The following is a 10,924-nucleotide window of genomic DNA, read 5'->3' as shown; positions in this document are numbered from 1 at the left end:
TTCAGAGGATACCAGATAAGTATTTGCTGGCCACCATGCCAAAGACCAGCTCAGTAGAATAGCAGCTACTCTGCTATAGCGAAAGGGACTTTGTTGGATTGCAAAAGCGATCTAGAAGGTACTTAAAGACGTTGCACATTCCATTTCTTTGAAAGGTCAGCTTGGTAAACCTATCTAGAGAGATACTAAGGATAAACATATCCTCCCAGCTCTACAATATAGAGAAGTAAGCATGGTTATCTAGAGGTAAGTTTACATACCAGCATAATTCATGAAATTTATGTGCCAGGAGGTTCATATAGGGTACAATTTTACTGCTATATATATCTTTAGAAGTTTTTGGAATGCTATTTTTGATTTTGTATTTTCTCCAATCAGTAACCCAGTGGACAATGCTGTCTGAGCTGATTGTCTCATAAATTCTGTAAACCCACATTTATGAAGATTTAAGGTGATTCACTAATAATTTTAAATCCCACCCTGAATCTGTCTGCATTCAAGCATTCTTGTAAATGAAGACTAACGACTGTAAGTCAGTTGTTGAAGACTATGCTCTTTAGCCTCATCAAAATCTCCCATTTATTTTTATGTCCTGAATTTGGAGAGACTGCAGACAGCTAGGTCTCAGAAGAACTGAGAAGAGCCCTCCTCCCCTTTCCCAGGGCAGTTGTGCTCAGGTGGTATGGCTTCAGAGATTTCCTGCCAAGTCAGGTAGCCTAGTTTACCTAGGCCACACACTTGGTAAGCGTCTTGAACCAGTTGAGATAGTGGATGTTTAAGACCTTCGCAAAGTACTGAACACCATGACATATAAAGTAGAATCCTCATAATAATCACCTTCTCATCTTCAAGAATAAAATGTGAACCTTCTACTTTTGGATAGAATGTGATTGGTTGAGGCAGGCCACTTCTACTGCAGCAGCTAGGAAGAACTGAAGAAATTACAGAAATGAGATTTTGGAAGGCACCAGGGAGTCATGGAAGAAATGAGTACTAGATGAACTAAAATTACAGAGAGGGAAGAATTGTTCTTCAGGTGAGCTGAAGACTTGGCCCTAGTGGCCTTTGTTGATTTGGGGCACAGGGTGAGGATCAGACATGGCTCAGGCTGATGGTCCTTGTGAAGGGAAGAGAGACCAGCAAAGCTCTAAACAACATGGGGCCTAGTGTGACAAATTGGAAACTTGAGGGGTTTCACACTCAGAGCTGGTTTTCTCCACAAAATATTTGCTGAGTTCTTGGGATTCATAGGATGCTGGGAGAATGGGGCTGAAAGTTTCTAAAGGGCAAATGAAACCTCCCATGGGCTTCTGTTCTTAAAAAAACAAGAAGCCTTTGGCGAATAGGGCCTGCTTCAAGCACATGACTGTTTCCTTTTGGCCTTAAGACTTTTGCCAGACTTTGACGCTTTGTGGCGTGATGAACCTGGAGAGCTGGTTTGAAAACATCTGAAATCTTCCAGAGTTGAGGAAATTGACACCCACCGGGCTCTCCATCAGAACCAGGGGAGGGCTATGCCCAACGAACAGTGTGAATCAAAGGTCTACAGAGTCTTCCTAAAACGGCAACCCAGCCCGAACCCAGTTCAATTCTTGATTGGATTCATGTAATCAAGCACTCATATCTAAGAAGAAAAGGGACACATTCTTTAGTGGAATATAGCATCAGCAAGAACCTCCACTTTTCTATATGCAACATCTGGCATATAATCAACAATATCTAGACATGCATGGATATAAATGAATATAGGCTGTACAAAAATAAACATTTTTTAGATGCTTTCTCCCATTGTAAAGAGATTCTGATCTAACTGGAAAAGCAATTCTTTAATAAAAGTAGGAAGTTTATGTGAGCTGATAGATAATAGGAATCAGATGCCTATTCTTTTTCACTCATCCTTCAGCACATTTGAAATATGGCTTCTAAAAATTTAAGTCACACCTCTGATAATATTTTATTCTTCTTAATATAATTTGTGCTTTTATAGTTTTTTCTATTCTTCCCATGTCTATGTTTTTAGGTACTTATTAAAAACCAGTAACTTGGTAATTATCCATTGAATCACTAAAAAACTATAAGAACTATAAAAAATGAAGCAGATAGATATTCCATTAAATTTAGCATTCTTGTTAATGGTAACAAAGGGCAGAGTTAGAAAGAAACGGAGAAGAGAATATAGACAGATAACTCAGTGGGAGTCTGATTACAAGTTAAGCTTAAACTGGGAAGAAGTAGGAGGAGAGAACCTAGGCTTTTGTGTTGGAGGGCATTAGAATCCTGCTCCATTGCTCCCTAGCGTGACTCTGGTCAAGTGTCTTAAGCTCTCTAAGTCTTAGTTTTTCCTCAACCTGAACAAGTAGAGGTAATGATGTCTAATTCATAGTGTAATCAAGTTCAAATGAAATAGTGTATGTGAAGTTCTTTGCATGTACTGAGTGATAAATATTATTAGTATTGTTATTATTTATACCCCATCTATATTCTAAAAGTAAGGAACTAAAAATAATAGTAAAAGAAGGGAAATGGACAAGAAAAAAAGTTAAAATGGGTTAAGCTGGAGTGACCAAAAGGAAAGTGGAGAGAAATGGGAATGGAGAGGCAAACAAGGAGGTGAGGTCACATTAGGAAGTTGGGCAGCTTTGCTGGCCATGAGAGTGAACTTGGAGTGGAAGGTAGTGTATTTTGAATCAGCAATGTGATCCAACACTGGGACAATTATAAGTGAAGAAAGTCCCAGGACTTTGCCAGCCATGTTTTATGCTGGCGGAATAAGGAGAGGCAGAAAGATAAAAGGAGCAGGAAAAATGCTGAATACTGCTTAGGAAACAAGAATAATGCTGAAAGAGATGGAAAGGATTTGACTCCATCACATTTTCAGAAATGTGTTAATTCATGCACCTGGGTTGTGTGGAGGAAAGTGGTCCCTGATCACATTTTCTGCAGTTCCTCTCAAGACCTTTGCATCAGGCACTGCATGTTCATTCTTTCCAAAGAGGAAGATGCAATGCCTTTAAAAAGTTAAACTGTGCTTATGTTTTTGTAAATAAACACTACATTCATGTGGTTCGAAATGGTAAGAAAGTGTATATAGTGAAAATTCTCCCTCCTATCCATTGTTCCCTAGCTATACAATTTCTTTTCTTGAAGGCAATCAAAGCTACTGTCCTTGTTTCTTGTATGTATTTCCAGAGATATTACTTACATGTATGAATACAAAAGTTTTCCCTTTAGGACACAAATGATGCCATAACATATAAACTGTTCTGGATTGTATTTTTTCCTGCTTAAAAATATCCTTTGAGATTAGTCCATAGCAGTATACAAAAAACTTCCCAATTTTTTTTTCCTTTACCAAGCTGCTTAAGATTCTATTTTATGAATTTATTTAAATTCATGTAACCAGTCATTCTCGATGGACACATAGGCTGTTTCCACTCTTTCGGTTCTACAAAGAATGTCACAGTAATGAATCTTCTGCACACATGATTTTGTACATGTGTACATAGGTATTGAAGATAAATTTCCAGAAGAGAGATTGTTGAATCAAAGGATCTGTGTATTTGTGATTTATAAGTAGATATTATCAAAAGTGCCCTTCCGCTGTGTCAATTTCATCTGCACAGTAATGTATGAGAGCATCTGAATTCCCCAAACTCTAACACAGTGTTTTATATTATTTTTTAATATTTGTCCAATTTATAAGTAAAAAATGGTATATCTGCACAGGGTTTTTTTGCATTTATTATTTTTTAAAGATTTTATTTATTTATTTGACATAGAGAGAGAGCGAGAGCAAGAACACAAGCAAGGGGGAGTGGGAGAGGGAGAGGGAGAAGCAGGCTTCCCGTGGAGCAGGGAGCCCGATGCAGGGCTCCATCCCAGGACCTTGGGATCATGACCTGAGCAGAAGACAGACACTTAAAAGACTTAGCCACCCAGACGCCCCTTTTTTTGCATTTCTTATATTATAAATGGAGTTGAGCATATTTATTAATGTTTAAGAACCATTTGTATTTTCTTTCTTTTTTTTTAAGATTTTATTTATTTATTTGTCAGAGGGAGGGAGAGAGAGGGAGAGCACAAGCCGGGGAAGTGGCAGGCAGAGGGAGAAGCAGGCTCCCTGCTGAGTGAAGAGCCTGATGCCAGACTCCATCCCAGGACTCTGGGATCATGATCTGAGCAGAAGGCAGAAGTTTAACCAACTGAGCCACTCAGGCGTCCCCCATTTGTATTTTCTGTAAACTATTTTATTCTATTGTTAGTATTTTTGTTTTTTTTCCCCCCAACACTTTAAATATGTCATTCCAGTTTCTTCTTGCTTGCATGGTTTCTGAAGAGAAGTCCAATGTAGTTCTTACCCTTGTTCCTCTACAGGTGAGATTTCCTCCCCTCTCTCTAGCCTTTTTCTAGATTTCTTCTTTGTCTTTGTCTACACTGTAGACATGGAATATGTGTTGAATATGAGATACACTGCAGATTTTTTGGTATTTATCCTGCTCAGTATTTTCTGACTTTCCTAGATCTGTGGCTTAGAGTCTGTCATTAATTTTGGAAAATTCTTCAATGTTATCACTTCAAATAATTCTTCTGTTTTTTTTTTTTCCTCTCTCTTTCTTCTCCTTCTGGTATTTCCATTATGTGTACGCTACTTCTTTTGTAATTTCCCCACAGTTCTTGGATTTTTCTGTTGCATTTTTTCTTTCTTTTATCTATCTTTGCATTTTAATTTGAGAAATTTCTTTTGACATACGTCCCAAGCTCGCTGGTTCTTTCCTTAGCTGTATTCCACCCACTGATGACCCATCAAAGGCATTCTTCATTTCTTTTGCAGTGTTTTAGATTTCTCATATTTCCTTTAGATTCTTTTCTTTAGTCTTCATCTCTCTGCTTACATTACCTATCTGTTCTTGCATGTTATCCACTTTGTCCATTAGAGCCCTTAACTTACTAATCACAGTTATTTCAAATTCCTGGTGTGATAATTCCAAAACCTCTAACTCTTGCTTTGTCTTTTCATACTGTGTTTTTTTTTTAATATGCCACATAATTTTTTGTTGAAAACTGGATATGATGTATCGGGTAAAAATTACTTAGGGAGACAAGCGTTTAGTGGAGATTTTATGTTTATCTGGTGAGGAGTTAGGCTGTTTTTATTGTTTGCAGTAGTACTGGGCCAGGGGCTAAAATTTCTTCTGGTGTCCCTGTTTTTGTTTCCCTTGTTGTCCTTGGGTTTCCCTAGAGATTTCTAAAATAGGGTCTGAGTCTTACAGTTCTTTTAGCTCTAATCCCTCTTATTATACAGGAGCCCTTTGGATGTCCTGGTAAGATGTAGGGGCGGGGGAAGTTTTCTGTAGTCCTATGACTAGGTTTCAGTCTTTTAGAAAGCCTCAGCTGGGTATTTCCTTTTCCCTACAATGAGGTCTGGAGGGGGCTGGAGGTAGATATTTCCCTTTGTCTAGGTTGGCTAGGTGCTGGCAAAATATCTTCCCTTGAGGGCAGGCTTTGTTAAGGAGAACAGAGAACTCTGGGCATATTTCAAAATGGTTATTTTCTCCCTTCCCCTGAAGGAAGAAGGAAGGAGTTTTTTTCAGATCTTCTCAGTGAGAACTGGTAGAGCTCCTGGAGGTACATCTCAGGAAACTGTAGGGGCCCTTCTAAGACTAGGCCTTTTCTGAATTTTTAACTCTCAAGCTTGTCCAAACTGAGCCCCCAGCAATTAATTCATCAACTACAGTTTAGTGTTCCTACTGATACTGGTTCCAGATGTGGGCTTCTGCTCCAGTACGCTCTGATTCTCTATCTCTCTCTTCAGTTTTCACAACAGCAGCTTGTCCTGTGACCTGGATTCTTTGAGGGATCTAAGAATAGTTGTTGACTTTAGTTGTCCAACTTTTTTCTTGTTGTGTGGGACAGGAATAATGACTTCCAAGTCTTTACATGTCAGAATGGAAAACAGAAGTCATATTTTTCTTATTGATTTATAGGAGCTCTTTATATATTATAGAAATGAGTTAGAGAGATGCACATTTTTTCCATTTTGTCATTTATCTTCTGAATTTGTGTTTTCTCTCCATGCAGTTAAACAAATGTTTTGTTTTGTATGTGGTAGAATTTGTCATTATTCCCTTTTAGGCATTTGGGTTCTGTGATACAATTAGTAAGACCTTCACAACTGAGATTATAAAGGAATTCTTCCATTGTTTCTTTTAGTATTTGTTATGGTTTTTAAAAAAATATTGAAAATATTTGCTGCATTTAGGTTTTATCCTCATGTAAAGTATGAGGAATAGATACCACTTATTTTTTTCCCAGTTTTCTATTCAGTTGTTTCAAAACCATTCACTCAGTAGTTCATTCCCCCCTCTCCCCACCTCCTCTTCATGATTACTTATCATGTATTAAATTATATTATGAGGGCGCCTGGGTGGCTCAGTCATTAAGCATCTGCCTTCAGCTCAGGTCATGACCCTGGGATCGAGTCCTACATCCGGCTCCTTGCTTAGCGGGGAGTCCGGTTCTCCCTCTCCCTCTGCCCCTGCTTGTGTCCCCTCTCTTGCTGTGTCTCTCTCTGTCAAATAAATAAAATCTTAAAAAAAATTATATTGTGAATTTAGGTCTATTTCTGTGACTTCTATTCTGTGTTATTGCTTATCTCCTTATTCATATGCTAATATGAATAATTAATATAACACTACTTTGTTTTGAGTATTACAGCTTTAAAATATTTAAAAATATTGTATAGATAGTTACTTTCCTCTTTTTCTTGTCAATTTCAAACATTCTTTTTGTCAACTTTAATTTTCTATATTAACTTTAGCATCAGGGTTAAGTTTTTAGATTAATTTAGGAATGATTATATATTTATGAAATTGAGTTTTTTTTAAATCTAAGAACACTGTATGCCTTTCTATTTGTTCAAGTCTTCTTTTGTGTTCCTAGAGAGCTTTAAATATATTTCTTCATCTAGATCTTGCACATTTTTGTTAATTGTATTCCTAGGAATTTATCTTTCTTCCCCCCACCCCTATTGTAATGAGGGTTTTTATTCCTTCATTATGTGTTTTAACTGGTTGTTCATACATGTATAGAAGCTATTTACTTCTATATATTTATTTTATGGAAACATGCCATTTATAAAAATTTAGAAGTATATGCCTATTATAATAGAGGGCAGTGTGCATAATGGGGGTCTGAAGTCTACGAACTTGCTTCCATCATTTATTGACACTGTAGCAATAGGCATGTTACTTAATCTTTTTTTTTTTTTTAAGAGAGGGAGGGAGAGAGAGAGAGTGAGTGAGTGTCAGGGGGAAGGGGAAAGAGAGAATCTTAAGCAGGTTCCACTCTCAGCATGAAGCCTGACTCGGGGTTTGATCTCACAACTCTGAGATCATGACCTGAGCTGAAATCAAGAGTTGGACACTTAACCAACTGAGCCACCCAGGCGCCCCTTACTTAATCTTTATAAGTCTGTTTTCCTATGTGTAAAATGGGATAATAATAGTGCTGATTTCATAAGGCAGTTTTGAAAATTAAAAAGATAAGGCACAAAAGCACTTAGTAGAGTGTCTGGAACATAGCAAAGCAGTCAATAAATGTTGACTACAATAGTTCTGTCCTCTTACCAGAATTCTTTTTTTTTTTTATTCTTATGTTAATCCCCATACATTACATCATTAGTTTTAGATGAAGTGTTCCATGATTCATTGTTTGTGCATAACACCCAGTGCTCCATGCAGAATGTGCCCTCCTCAATACCCACCACCAGGCTAACCCATCCTCCCACCCCCCTCCCCGCTAGAACCCTCAGTTTGTTTTTCAGAGTCCATTGTCTCTCATGATTCGTCTACCCCTCTGATTTCCCCCGCTTCATTCTTCCCCTCCTGCTACCTTCTTCTTCTTCTTTTTTTTTCCTTAACATATATTGCATTATTTGTTTCAGAGGTACAGATCTGAGATTCAACAGTCTTGCACAATTCATAGCGCTTACCAGAGCACATACCCTCCCCAGTGTCTATCACCCAGTCACCCCATCCCTCCCACCCCACCCCCCACTCCAGCAACCCTCAGTTTGTTTCCTGCAATTAAGAATTCCTCATATCAGTGAGATCATATGATACACGTCTTTCTCTGTTTGACTTATTTCACTCAATATAATACTCTCCAGTTCCATCCACGTTGTTGCAAATGGCAAGATCTCATTCCTTTTGATGGCTGCATAATATTCCATTGTATATATATACCACATCTTCTTTATCCATTCATCTGTCGATGGCTCTTTGCACAGTTTGGCTATTGTCTCTTACCAGAATTCTTAACCACTGAAGCTTTTATGTAGTCAATGGGGATCAGACTAGGAACAGACTTCAACCTTCCCAAACACTCTTCTCCACTCCACACTCATCACAGTTCCCAAACCAAAGGGCTGTAGAGTGAGGTGAGGAGAATGGGTGAAATGGAGATGGAAGGGTGGAGGCCCAGTTATACCTTTATTGTTGTAGGAAAGGAATTAAAGTATTCCTTAGTGATGTGCATTTGGGGGGTCCAAAGAAATCAAAGGAGGAGACACATGTTAATGCACAAAGCAGTAGAGGTGGACAGAGCACTTCTGTCCAGTGGTCATCTTAAATTTGTAGGGACTTCATAGCTTACAGGCCATTTTTACATACATGTATCATAAACCCATATTTACAGCAACTCACCCTGGGCCCATGAAGGGGGTATTGGTAAACACAGGGAGTAGATGGTGGTGGTGCGGGGACGGTTGGAGAAGCCAGTTCCAGATCTGCTGATCCCTATTCTAGTGCTCATTTCTCTTCATACCTCTTTTTATTTACCTCATCATGATTCCTATCTGGGTCTAAGCACTCAACTATCAGCAGAAAAGACAGATGACAAACTGGAAGAAGAGAAAACCAGAGGGATTATAATATTTTAAGAAGAGCGACCCTGAGAGAGTATTGGGGTTGAAATCAGTAATAGTATTTGCTGAATATTTCATGGGCAGAATTCTAGGGGGAACTACATTAGGACCAGCATAATAAGGGCTACTATGTCTTAAGTGTCTATTGTGTGCTGCCTGTTTTATGTGCATTTTTCCTTTTATTCCTAACAACAATCTTCCAAGGCAGGTGTTATTAAGCCAATTATACCACGTGTCTAGAAAGCAAGGCCTCATTCCTCTTGGAGCTTAACATCTATGTACTAATTGAGGAACACTTGTAAAACATGCATACAGGCGTGGACGTAGGAGCTCATGATCATGGCAGAGCTGGAAGGGAATCTTGAGGAAGTCAGCCAGACAGAGCCAGTGGAGTGAGTTCTGGAGAAAATGGGATGTGATCAATGAAAGAAAGGAGCTAGTGTTTGCACTACTGTAATAGGAAAACAGGACTAAACAGAAGAAGGGAAAGAAACCTGCCGGGCAAGTTCAGGGGGCAAGGAAGCAGCAAAAGCTTCCTGCAGGTAGAGTTAGGGATGCGGATGAAATGTGGATTAAATTCACTGCAGTAGAAAAGAGATGCTTGAGCAGGCAGGCTGCTCCTAACTGGGAAAGTGCGGTATCAGCTTCTTAGCCCTCTCTCCCACTGCTGCATCCTTTTTAAAGTGACAGTCACGAGGCTGCAGGATTCGGAAGCGGAAATGGTCTTTGCTCATTGGCTCACAATCTAAATTGAGACCGAAAAAATGTGGTTGGAGACAGCTGGTGGAAATTGTCCCAGTCCTGTCTTCAGTGGAAATGTCCACGTGCTGCTCATGTCTTCCCTTGTCAGGCGTCTCCCTCTCTCCATCTCTCCCCGTCCGCCTGTCTCTATCAGGTTTTATAAAAAAGTAACCCACCCGGCACACTGTACCGGAGTGGTCCAGGAACGCCCCTGCTTAACCCAGAGCTGCTGGCTGCCTCCGTGATTAATGCCAGCTACTCAGGTGGTTTATGAGAAGTGACACTTCCTCCCCGGCTTCTTGTATCTGCCACTGAGCAGTTAACGTTAAAGCCCACCGTCGATGTGACTGCTGTAAATACCACGGGGCAGGGCTCTGGTGCTTCATAAACACGTAAGCACGACGCACGGAGTCAGCCCCGCGGACACCCAATGACCTGGGACTGCGGCAAAGGGGTGTGGGAATGGCAAGAAGGGAGGACCACCTCGCCCCTCTCCTTCCTCTTTGCTGGGGCCCAAGCACGCCTTCCACCCTGGGGGCAGGGGAAGGTCGCTTCAGGTCGCCGGCACCTCCTGCGCCCGAGAAATCTGCAAATTCATGACTCCCTGTCGTCTTCGGGCGAAACCCTTCCGTCCTGAATAGGGCCAGCCCCAGTTCTTCACCTCCAGCCTTTAGCTGACTACTGAGGCGCGTCCCCCCCTACCCCCCAAAAGGCTGAGTCCCTTTCCCACCGCAGGGATCCAGTCTCTGCTTCGACTTCGCTTCGCACTCGCCTGTCCTGCAGTCTGGAGCTGTGCTCAAGTCTCGGCAACTTTCACCATTTTGGCCCGAGAGTCGGGCCATTTCGAAGACAATGTGAACAAAGAGGAGCCGGGGAGACAGAGGGACCCGCGGGCGGGCTGCGGGGCGAATGTGTGCGCGCGTGGGTGCTGGGGACCGGGGGCTGTGCGGGCGCCGCGCAGGCGATCCGGGCGCCTGCAGGGTGTCCCGGACACAGAGCGCGCCGCCGCTGGGCTCTCGGGCCAGCCTGGCCCGGCAGGGCCCCTAGAGGCCCGGGGTCGCGGATTTCTTTGTCCCGGCCTGTGGCTGTGCGCGAAGGCAGCCGGCCGCGAGCAGAAAGCCGAGCCTGGGCTCTGGAGCTCGGGCTTCCACTGGCGGCCCCGCGAAGCAGAGCAGGAAGGAGCGGCTGCGGGCCCCAGGGCGCCCCCCACGCGCCTCGCGCCAGCTCTCCCGGCTCTGCGGCGGGTTTCAGACCGTGGGT

Source organism: Mirounga leonina, unplaced genomic scaffold, assembly GCF_011800145.1.
Source record: "Mirounga leonina isolate KUSES-001 unplaced genomic scaffold, KU_Mleo_1.0 Mir_127, whole genome shotgun sequence".
NCBI classification, from domain to species: Eukaryota; Metazoa; Chordata; class Mammalia; order Carnivora; family Phocidae; genus Mirounga; species Mirounga leonina.
This window is presented reverse-complemented; position numbering follows the sequence as displayed.